At 39.7% G+C, this 9,217-nt stretch overlaps 1 long non-coding RNA gene across 1 annotated transcript; it reads right to left on the bottom strand.

Annotated features, from left to right (window-relative positions):
* Positions 1-357: 357 nt before the first annotated feature.
* LOC309619795 lies at positions 358-4,196 on the bottom strand. Its single transcript, XR_014239239.1, has 2 exons — positions 3,407-4,196; positions 358-3,370 (listed from the first exon to the last, which is right to left on the bottom strand). It is a non-coding gene; the product is annotated as an uncharacterized lncRNA (long non-coding RNA).
* Positions 4,197-9,217: the final 5,021 nt, after the last annotated feature.

Raw genomic sequence — 9,217 nt, forward strand, 5'->3', positions numbered from 1 at the left:
AACAGAATTAAGACTAAAAGAGAAATGAGTGGAGAGGAGGAAAGAAGGGAAGCCACGGCAGCAAAATAGAACTTCACTGGCTCTGGACAGAGGCCGAGCACACGTCCACCTCGCTGAATTTATCAGGGACACAGTACACCACAGGCTCTAAAAATCTGCCTTGTGCCCCCGGCTCTAATGTTTCTGCACCTTTCTGCTCGATCAGAAATTTCGGTGTTCAATGTAAGAGTCTATTTCTTGCTTTAGGTGGGAACATTGTCTCTAGAAATTCTCTGTAAAAATACTGTGTTACAGGAAAATAAAAACAGACCAAGCATTCTGTTTAATTTTCTACAGTAATTTGCTAGTTTAGATTGACTTCCTTTTAGCCAATACGATCTTCAGAGGTACGAGGAACTGAGGCTATAATTCATAATAGCAACAACATCAAATATAATAATACATCACATTTGTTAACAACCTAAGTGCCAGGGGATGTTCTATATTTTACATATATGAAATCATTTAGCCTGTAAAATAACTCTATGATTAGGCGCTATTATAACTCATTTTGGCGATGGAGAAACTGCCAAGCATCACATCCACTGATTTTGCCATTATGTTCATCCAGTCTCTTTTCAATAGAACCCTTGGTCATGAAGAGGGCTAAAGACAAGAACAAGCTGCCTCAGAAGAACCACACCTGTACAGTTGTAAATTCTGAGCATATACCTTATGGGATATGAATATTTTTGTTCAATTTTACCAAAATAAACATTCATTCAATGTACATTAAGCTCAAACTTATAGGCACTGGGCTAGGGGCTGAGAATAGACAGATGCAATAGAAATAATAATTGAGAAATATATGTGAAAATAGCTTGTATATGAAAAGCAATGTATCTTCAAGGAGCAATTTTTATGCAAAAGGCTTTAACTCCATCCCACAAGCTTCTAGTCTATTCTTTCTACCCCATCAAGGAATTTACCAAGCAAAAGCATTTTCACTTCAAAATAGGTTCTTTCTATTTCTTCTGTCTGAAGACTGAAACTCTATTTATTGCCTGCGTTTTGATAGAATCGACCAGAGAAATTTGCAGTTTATTTATATTTATTTATTTATTTATTTATTTAAAGAATTTCGCTTTTTAAAATTAATTTATTTATTTATTTTTGGCTGTGTTGGGTCTTCGTTTCTGTGCAAGGGCTTTCTCGAGTTGTGGCGAGTGGGGGCCACTCTTCATCGCGGTGCGCGGGCCTCTCACTGTCGCGGCCTCTCTTGTTGCGGAGCACAGGCTCCAGACGCGCAGGCTCAGTAGTTGTGGCGCACGGGCTTAGTTGCTCTGCGGCATGTGGGATCCTCCCAGACCAGGGCTCGAACCCGTGTCCCCTGCATTGGCAGGCAGACTCTCAACCGCTGCGCCACCAGGGAAGCCCCTTGCAGTATATTTAAATAGAACTTTCACTTGTCCACTCAAAAAATTTTGTTGAGCGTCTACTATCTGCCAGGCTCTGCTAGGTGCCATTTAGATAGCAGTGAGCAAGACAGAAATGGTCTGAGTCTCATGGAGTCTACTATTTAACGTATGCTTTGGTGGGCTACGACTAAGTGAAAAAACATCTGCTCTAAATCAACAAAGTTACTTATTCAAATTTCCAGCCGTAAGGTGGCACACCTCCAGTAATTTATTGTGCGGGAATCCCCCTTGCTGTGCATGTTCCTGCAAAGTCTCATTAGGACCTTTAAACTAAAGATATCTGATCCAGCTAAATTTTGGAAAAGGAAACTATTATTTGAAGAGTTCATTTTCAGCAGCTAAGTGCCTCAGGAAGTTCATAATGCCCTATGGAGCTTTGTGCTTCTGGTGCTCTCATATGAAATCAGCAGAGGTTGGAACAGTTCTTAGTTATTAACATCTAATGGCTGTTTTGTGACTTCTCAAGTGCGTTGGACTCTGCCTCCCAAGTCCCAGGGAAAGGAAAGATACTTATTTGAATATAATTAACTCAGTGGAGATTCAGCCTAAAGGATGATTATTGCATATACTTAGCACTGAATGTTCCTACATCTTCCCTAAAACTTAAAGATGGATTTGTTGGACTGCTAATTGCTGGGAGAATGTGGAATAAAAGCCCCACGGAGAAGTAAAGCCAAGGGCAGGAAGTATCTGTCACCACCATTCTCCTTTTGTGATTAGGTTATGGTCTCACCTCTGTCTGTAGCCATCTTACCACAGAACCCCTTTTGCAGAAATACCCCTTGTGTTCCAGGTAAAAGCTCCATAAAACGCAGAAAAGAATGGCAACAAATGAGATTTCCAATCTGTGCTTTTTCTTTGAGGCAACTTTTCAGTCTGTCTTTTTCTCCTAAATGTTTGAACACACATGTCACTTTGCTAATTGAAAAGATACTTCCATTTTGATAAGAGTCTTCAATAACTTCCTTTTGACCACCCAAATTCTAATCTAGACTGATGAGAGGCTGTACGTAAATATCATGTTATTTTGTAGATGCTGTGAAAACCTGTAAAAGTAATTTGTTTACATATTTATTCATTCTCAAATATTCTCAAATATTTTTTGCAGACATGCTGTGTGTCAGGCATTGTGTAAGGAAGTGTAGGCATAGCAGTGAGCAAGACAGGTATAATTACTGCTCTTATGGCGTTTATAAACTCACACATATGTTTATTTACTCACCTGTTTAACTAGTATGTATCATGTGCTAGGTCCTGTTTAAGTGATCTGGGAAGATTCCAAAATGACTAAGAAATCATTCAAAGGAAAAAATGCAGGGTCCCTGGACTAGGACAATGGCAGTGGGATCATAACAGGAAGGAAAAGTCTTCAAAGATAGTTTGGAGGTAGAATCAACATTGGATGATTTTCAGAGCTGGAGAAAAGGTAGATAATGATGGAGAGGAATTTAAAGTATTTCAAAGTTTCTACCAAAGGTGTTTGTGAGGATTGCTGGTGCCATTAAACCAAGTTAGAAGATGAAGGAGGAGAACTAGCTTGAGGGCAGGTTTAGGGGAGAGAAAACAGTAAGAATAGTGAGAGGAGAAGGAAAGCATTGAGTTTGACTTGAGATAAACCAGATTTGAGATGATACATCCATGCGTGTCCTTTTGGATTCCATTGAGAGACTGCAAGCTTCTCTAATCTCAAAAAAGAACTGAGTTCTCTTCATTAAATGCACATGTTAGATATTATTTATATTTTATTCCAAATCTTGTTCCCCAAAAAGTTTTGGTAGTTTAAAAAGCCATGCAGGGGGCTTCCCTAGGGTGCAGTGGTTAAGAATCCGCCTGCCAAGGTAGGGGACACGGGTTTGAGCCCTGGTCCAGGAAGATCCCACATGCCGTGGGGCACCTAAGCCCGTGTGCCACAACTACTGAGCCTGTGCTCTAGAGCCCGCGAGCCACACTACTGAGCCCGCGTGCCACAACTACTGAGCCCACGTGCCACAACTACTGAAGCCTGCACACCAAGAGCCCGTGCTCCGCAGCAAGAGAAGCCACCGCAATGAGAAGGCCGCGCACCGCTGCCAAGAGTAGCCCCCGCTTGCCGCAACTAGAGAAAGCCCACGCGCAGCAACGAAGACCCAACGCAGCCAAAAATAGATTAAAAAAACCAAACAAACAAAAAAAGCAAGCCATGTAGAATAAAGTAGGATAAAATAGAAATAAGGACATCAGGGCTCTGGTGGACATTTCTTGCCTACGAAATAAATCTTTCCCCCAAATTAAAAGCCATTCTTTTCTGCTGCTTATTTCTCTGGAGCTTCCTGGATCTCACCCTATCCAAAGTCTGGTTGTTTGACTTTTTCTTCATTTCTGTGAGCTAATCTAGACCTTTTCAAAAAAATTATTTTTTTCTTAAATCAGCCAGAGAGAGTTTTTCTGGTTTGAACCAGAGAAACCTAACCTGCTTTTTAAAAGATTTCTGGTAGTAAGATATTACAAATCACAGAATCTCAATTGTATCACCAATTGAGCTAAAATAACATGAAGCATAATGAAAGCCCTCTTCCTGGCTGGGCAGTTGGAAATCCTATGATATAGTAGCAAAGTGATTGGTTAACTAATTGCCTTGGAAATCAGTCCACATACTTCCTAGATAGAGATTAATATTATGGTAGAAAAATAACAGGATTTTGGCATGTGTTGACTAATTCTCAAAGGTTCTATAAAGAGACAAGTTTTACTTTAGTTAAAAACTGAGGGGCTTCCCTGGTGGCGCAGTGGTTGAGAATCTGCCTGCCAATGCAGGGGACACGGGTTCGAGCCCTGGTCTGGGAAGATCCCACATGCCGCGGAGCAACTAGGCCCGTGAGCCACAATTACTGAGCCTGCGCGTCTGGAGCCTGTGCTCCGCAACAAGAGAGGCCGCAATAATGAAAGGCCCGCGCACCGCGATGAAGAGTGGCCCCCACTTGCCGCAACTAGAGAAAGCCCTTGCACAGAAACGAAAACCCAACACAGCCATAAATAAATAAATAAAAATTGTATAACTTAAAAAAAAAAAAAACTGAATCATGTAAAAGCATAAAGAAAAACAAAAGGAAAAGGTGAAAATATTTTGTTTTGTTTCTCAAAGAATCCCCTTCCGGACTGTGGCTGGAAGTCTGTGGTTGCTGAGAGATTGAAGTCTTGGCGGGTGAAAAGCTAGGCTGATGGGCTGAGCTAGGTCAGTGTCCCCAAAGTAATAAGATATAAAATCGAGCAGAGGATAAGATGGGACCTCAGGAAAGATAGATGTGTCAGACCCACCCAAGCACCTCCTGGTAAAGATCTTTACTATAAAAAGCCTAGACTGAAATGAAGCCTGAAGACAAGGTATAGGTAACTTTGGACTCCTCACTTGAGGCTTATGTTCTGATGTTCTGGTATATGCCCAGATGAGCCCAGTAAAGTGGGGCAGCTCCAGATGGAGAATCCTATCTAATGCCATCTCAGATGTGACGATGAAGGTAAATAAGTAAAGAAGATCCTTTCAGAGAGAAGAATTGGAAAAGGCAGGTTGGCTAACCAAGAAGCCCTTTTTGCTGGGAGGGCTCCAATGCGTATTTGCTCTGCACCTGTTACCGTTCTGTTCTTTCCCTTTGGCTCCTTTTCAAAAGAGGAGGAGGGATTTGTTTTGTTTTGTAATTATGCTTTTTTATTTCCACCACTATATATTATGTATATTGGTGTTGGTTAAATATATAATTTACATATATTTAAATATATCATTTAACCATAAGTTGGTCCACCAGTAAAAGCTGATCTGGCCTTGACCTAGTGGAATTCCTGTCACCCAAAAATCCTGACCTTGGATCTGGAGGCAGATCCTTGTTCAGAGAACAAGATTTTATGACCCCCTTCCTTGGGGAGGAAGTGAGTGGATTTTAGATGTATAATTAAAATGTGCATTAAATTTGGTATGAGCTTTTTTGAAATTTTGAAAAGAAGAATCAATGTGCATGTCGGAATGAAAAGTTCAGTATTGTGAACATCTGTTGTTTTTGCCGATTTTATCAGTCAATTTAAGCTAAGAGTTGCTTCTGTTACAAACCTAGAATTCAGTGGCTTACAACAAAGGCTTATCTGTTGCCCACATTGCTTATTCATATGAATTAGCTCTGAGTCTGCTCTCTGTCATCTTCACTCCAGGACCCAGACTGATGGAGCTGCTCTTATCTGGGACACTGCAGTGGGATGAGAGAGCATAGCAGAACACGCCCACATTCTTAAAACCTCCGCTCAGAAATGACACATATCACTTCTGCTCACATGTCATTTGCCAAAGTAAGTCACAAGCCTATGCTGACAACATTGGCGCAGGGATGGATATCTTCCTGAGAGGATAGGCATCGTAAGGAAGAGCGCTGAATAGTCCTCCTTTTTTCTGGTAATAGCACCCAGTTTTCTCTTGAAGAATAATCCCTTAGTGAATGTGAGTTTGACAGGGTTGATTGAGATCCAGAGAGGGCATGAGAGAGAGCTAGCGTTAGCTAACCAGAGTTTTCCATTTCTCTGGCCAAAGCAAGTCCAATGAAATTCAGTTCCTAGATGGAGAAATTCTTTTTGTGTTGGAGTTGCTAAGAAGATAACCTATAATCCTGGAGCTACAAGGAACCATCTAGGTGGAAAAAGAGACTAAGAATGAAATAAGCATAGAAGCAAACAAAACTGAGAGAGAGTGTGTTAAACTCAGGCCTGATGTCACTATTTGAGTCCATGTCCCCCGCCATGTCAGAAGGAAAAGGTCTACATCTGGAGTTCCAAAATATGTAAGTCTGTATTTTTTTTCCTAGGAGTCAACTTAGGTCTCTGTTACTTGTAACTTAAATATTCCTTATTTATAAAGAGAGGGGTGTTAGTGCCTGAAATACATTTCATGTAAGTGGTTCTCTATACTTTGCTGAAGTGGCCCACAATTTTGGTAACAAGCTCCCTAGCTATCAACTCAAAGAGAAAAAAGTTGATCAGTATACCATACCATTACTATACTATATCTATATTATAAGAAATTGCCCAATTTATGTTAAAAATGATCAAACATTGATATTTTCCTATGGCCCAACCCAATGCAATTTGCAGTACTGCATAGTGAAAACAAACCATTTTCCCCGCAATCACAGTTTTTCTGAGAGTAAATTTCCACCATGGGACATCGATAAAACTTGCTACACAAAGTGTGGTGCACAGACCAGCAAAGTCGTTATCACTGGGAATTTGCTATAAATGCAGAATCTTAGCTCCCACCCAGACCTACTAAATCAGAGTATGCACTTTCACAAAGTCCCCAGGTGATTTTTTTGTACATTAAAATCTGAGAGGTATTTATAGAAGATGTTACGTAATATGGTAAATATCTTCAAGGGCACTCCTATAATAAATGTAATAAAATATTTATAAGATTGTACAACATTTTTCATTATAACTTAATGGCATAATGTCAAGTGAGTCTAGGAAAGGTGAAAAAATCCTACGAGGTGGTCTTTGGAAGCAGTTCAGATAATATGATCCACGAATTTATTACTGATGTGTTTCCAAAGACCAAAGAAACTCATATAATCAACCAATTAGTCACCCTGTATTATCCCCCATATCATAATGAAGGGAATCCATAAACTTCATTGATTCAGATAAAATGTAGGATTACTTTAAGGCATGGTCCACTCCCCACTTCAAATCTTTTCCAATCTGGGCTGCAGTTGACTTCATCTGATGGCGATCATCCACTTGCGTTTGGATACAGATAGATATGCTGGGTCTTGCAGCTCACTGTGACTCCCAGGATAGCAGTAGCAATGTTAGCTGGTGGCCCCAGTTCATCAGCCTGTCAGCCCCATCTGGAGAGATTTGGCCTGGACAATACTGGGAACTGGGGACCGACTCTCAGCCTTCGTGCCTCCCCAGAGCAGCCAGCCCCGTCACAGCCCTGTTTTTGCCCTCCATCCTGCTTCGTTTTTCTCCCCTCCCCCTGCCCCACAAGATAGGAGGGTGGATTATGCTGCTGCCCCCCACGGGCAGCGGTCTGTGTGAGCACAGCTGAGCTGGCTTCATGTGGAGCTCCTAAGCACCAGGCACCAAACGGAGGTACACAGCATCTGGTGGAAATCATTTAAAAAATAATTAGATTTTTAAAATCTCTCTGCTTCAGCTCCTAGGATAAACTTGCAGTTGGGGAGATCTTTAAATACAGACTTAAGCTTCTAATTAGTGAAGGTAACATTTGGGTATAAATCCGGCATAAGTAAACATTCTGAGCTCTTTCATTTGAAACCAACAAGAGCAATATTTCTTCTTTTCTGCTGTTGCTTCTTCTGACTTTTTTTAGGGAGTTAACTTCAATGTCTCTGCCATTTGAAGAAAGGATGGCACTAGAGAAGCTTACTTTTCTGGGTTAGAATCTATTTCTGTATTTGATTGGGACTAAATAATGGGATGAAAATGATGGTGCAGATTTCTTTTCCTCACCATTAATATGAATGAGTATTTTGGACATGAGTTTAGATCCTTCTACCAGTACAGCCACTCAGAGTCAGAAAGACCAAATGCCAAGAGCTTGACAAGTGTGTGTCTAGTCAGTTTGCTTCCTCTTCTATACCCTCTGCATTCATGGATGCTAAGTCAGGTGATGTGGAGGTGTTGGTTCAAAAGCATCCCAGGAGCAAACGTGGATGAGCATGGCGGTCAGAGATGGGCAGTATTGGGGGCAATACTGACTTAATATTTTTAAAATTTATAGAACATCACTTCACTTTTATTATGAAGTAAAAATTTTCTGGGTAATTAGTTTTAACCAGCATTTTTTCCAAACAACTGTAAATTCCATGACTGAGGGATTGGTCTGAGAAAACTCTATGGATATTCTTAACTAATTAATATAGCCATTTTGATAAACTCATTGGAAGAAATAAGACACTCATAACAGTAATAGAAGGAATATACAAAATAGGAATAGAATCATGTGAGAAATACTTTATAATTTATTGAAATATAAATATAGTCATCCTACATTTTAGAAATCAAATATACACTAATTTTAATAGCATCTATTGGTTCTAGGTATTTTTGTTGTAAACTTCTTTGATATAGACATCTTTGCTGTAAGCACTTTTGCCACAAATATTTTCACTGCATAACTAATTAGATATAAGGCAATTTTGCCATAGGAGATAAAATAACAAAAATAAAAAAGAGAAACATTAAAAAGTAAATAATAAAACATGAGAAATGAGTATCAAAATAAAAATACTTTATTACAAAATATTCAAATACATTTAAAATGTGTATAGATTCATGGTGACTGTGCAAATAACTTTTATTTTGTGGATTGTACCTAAGCACTCATCTTCCAAGTTTTTATACTTTCTTTTTGCTTGTTGATTTGTCTCCTTGTTTAACATTGCACTTTTTCTGTTTTGCTAAAGTTTCTTCCTTCGTTAAGAGAACTATCAATTTCCAAATACTAGGATGTATGTTTGTAACTGAGCTTTGTATTGTATTGTGAAAGCCCCTACACAGTTGAATGTTCTTGGCAACACGTTCATCGATAGATGTTTCAAAGTTTTTTTTGAAATGTGGGTTCAACTCTGTGCCTTTGAGGCCCTCAGCCTCTTTCTCCTCAGATGTAGTGTGTTTCAAAATAAGAAACCAACTCTTGTGGCAAATCTTTGTCATCTGTCATAATTTTTGTATTGTATATGTCAACGCAACTGTCAACCAGTTATTTAATCTTTTATGGC

The sequence above is a fragment of the Balaenoptera borealis genome, assembly GCF_965194805.1.
Source record: "Balaenoptera borealis genome assembly, chromosome: 21".
Classification (NCBI taxonomy): domain Eukaryota; kingdom Metazoa; phylum Chordata; class Mammalia; order Artiodactyla; family Balaenopteridae; genus Balaenoptera; species Balaenoptera borealis.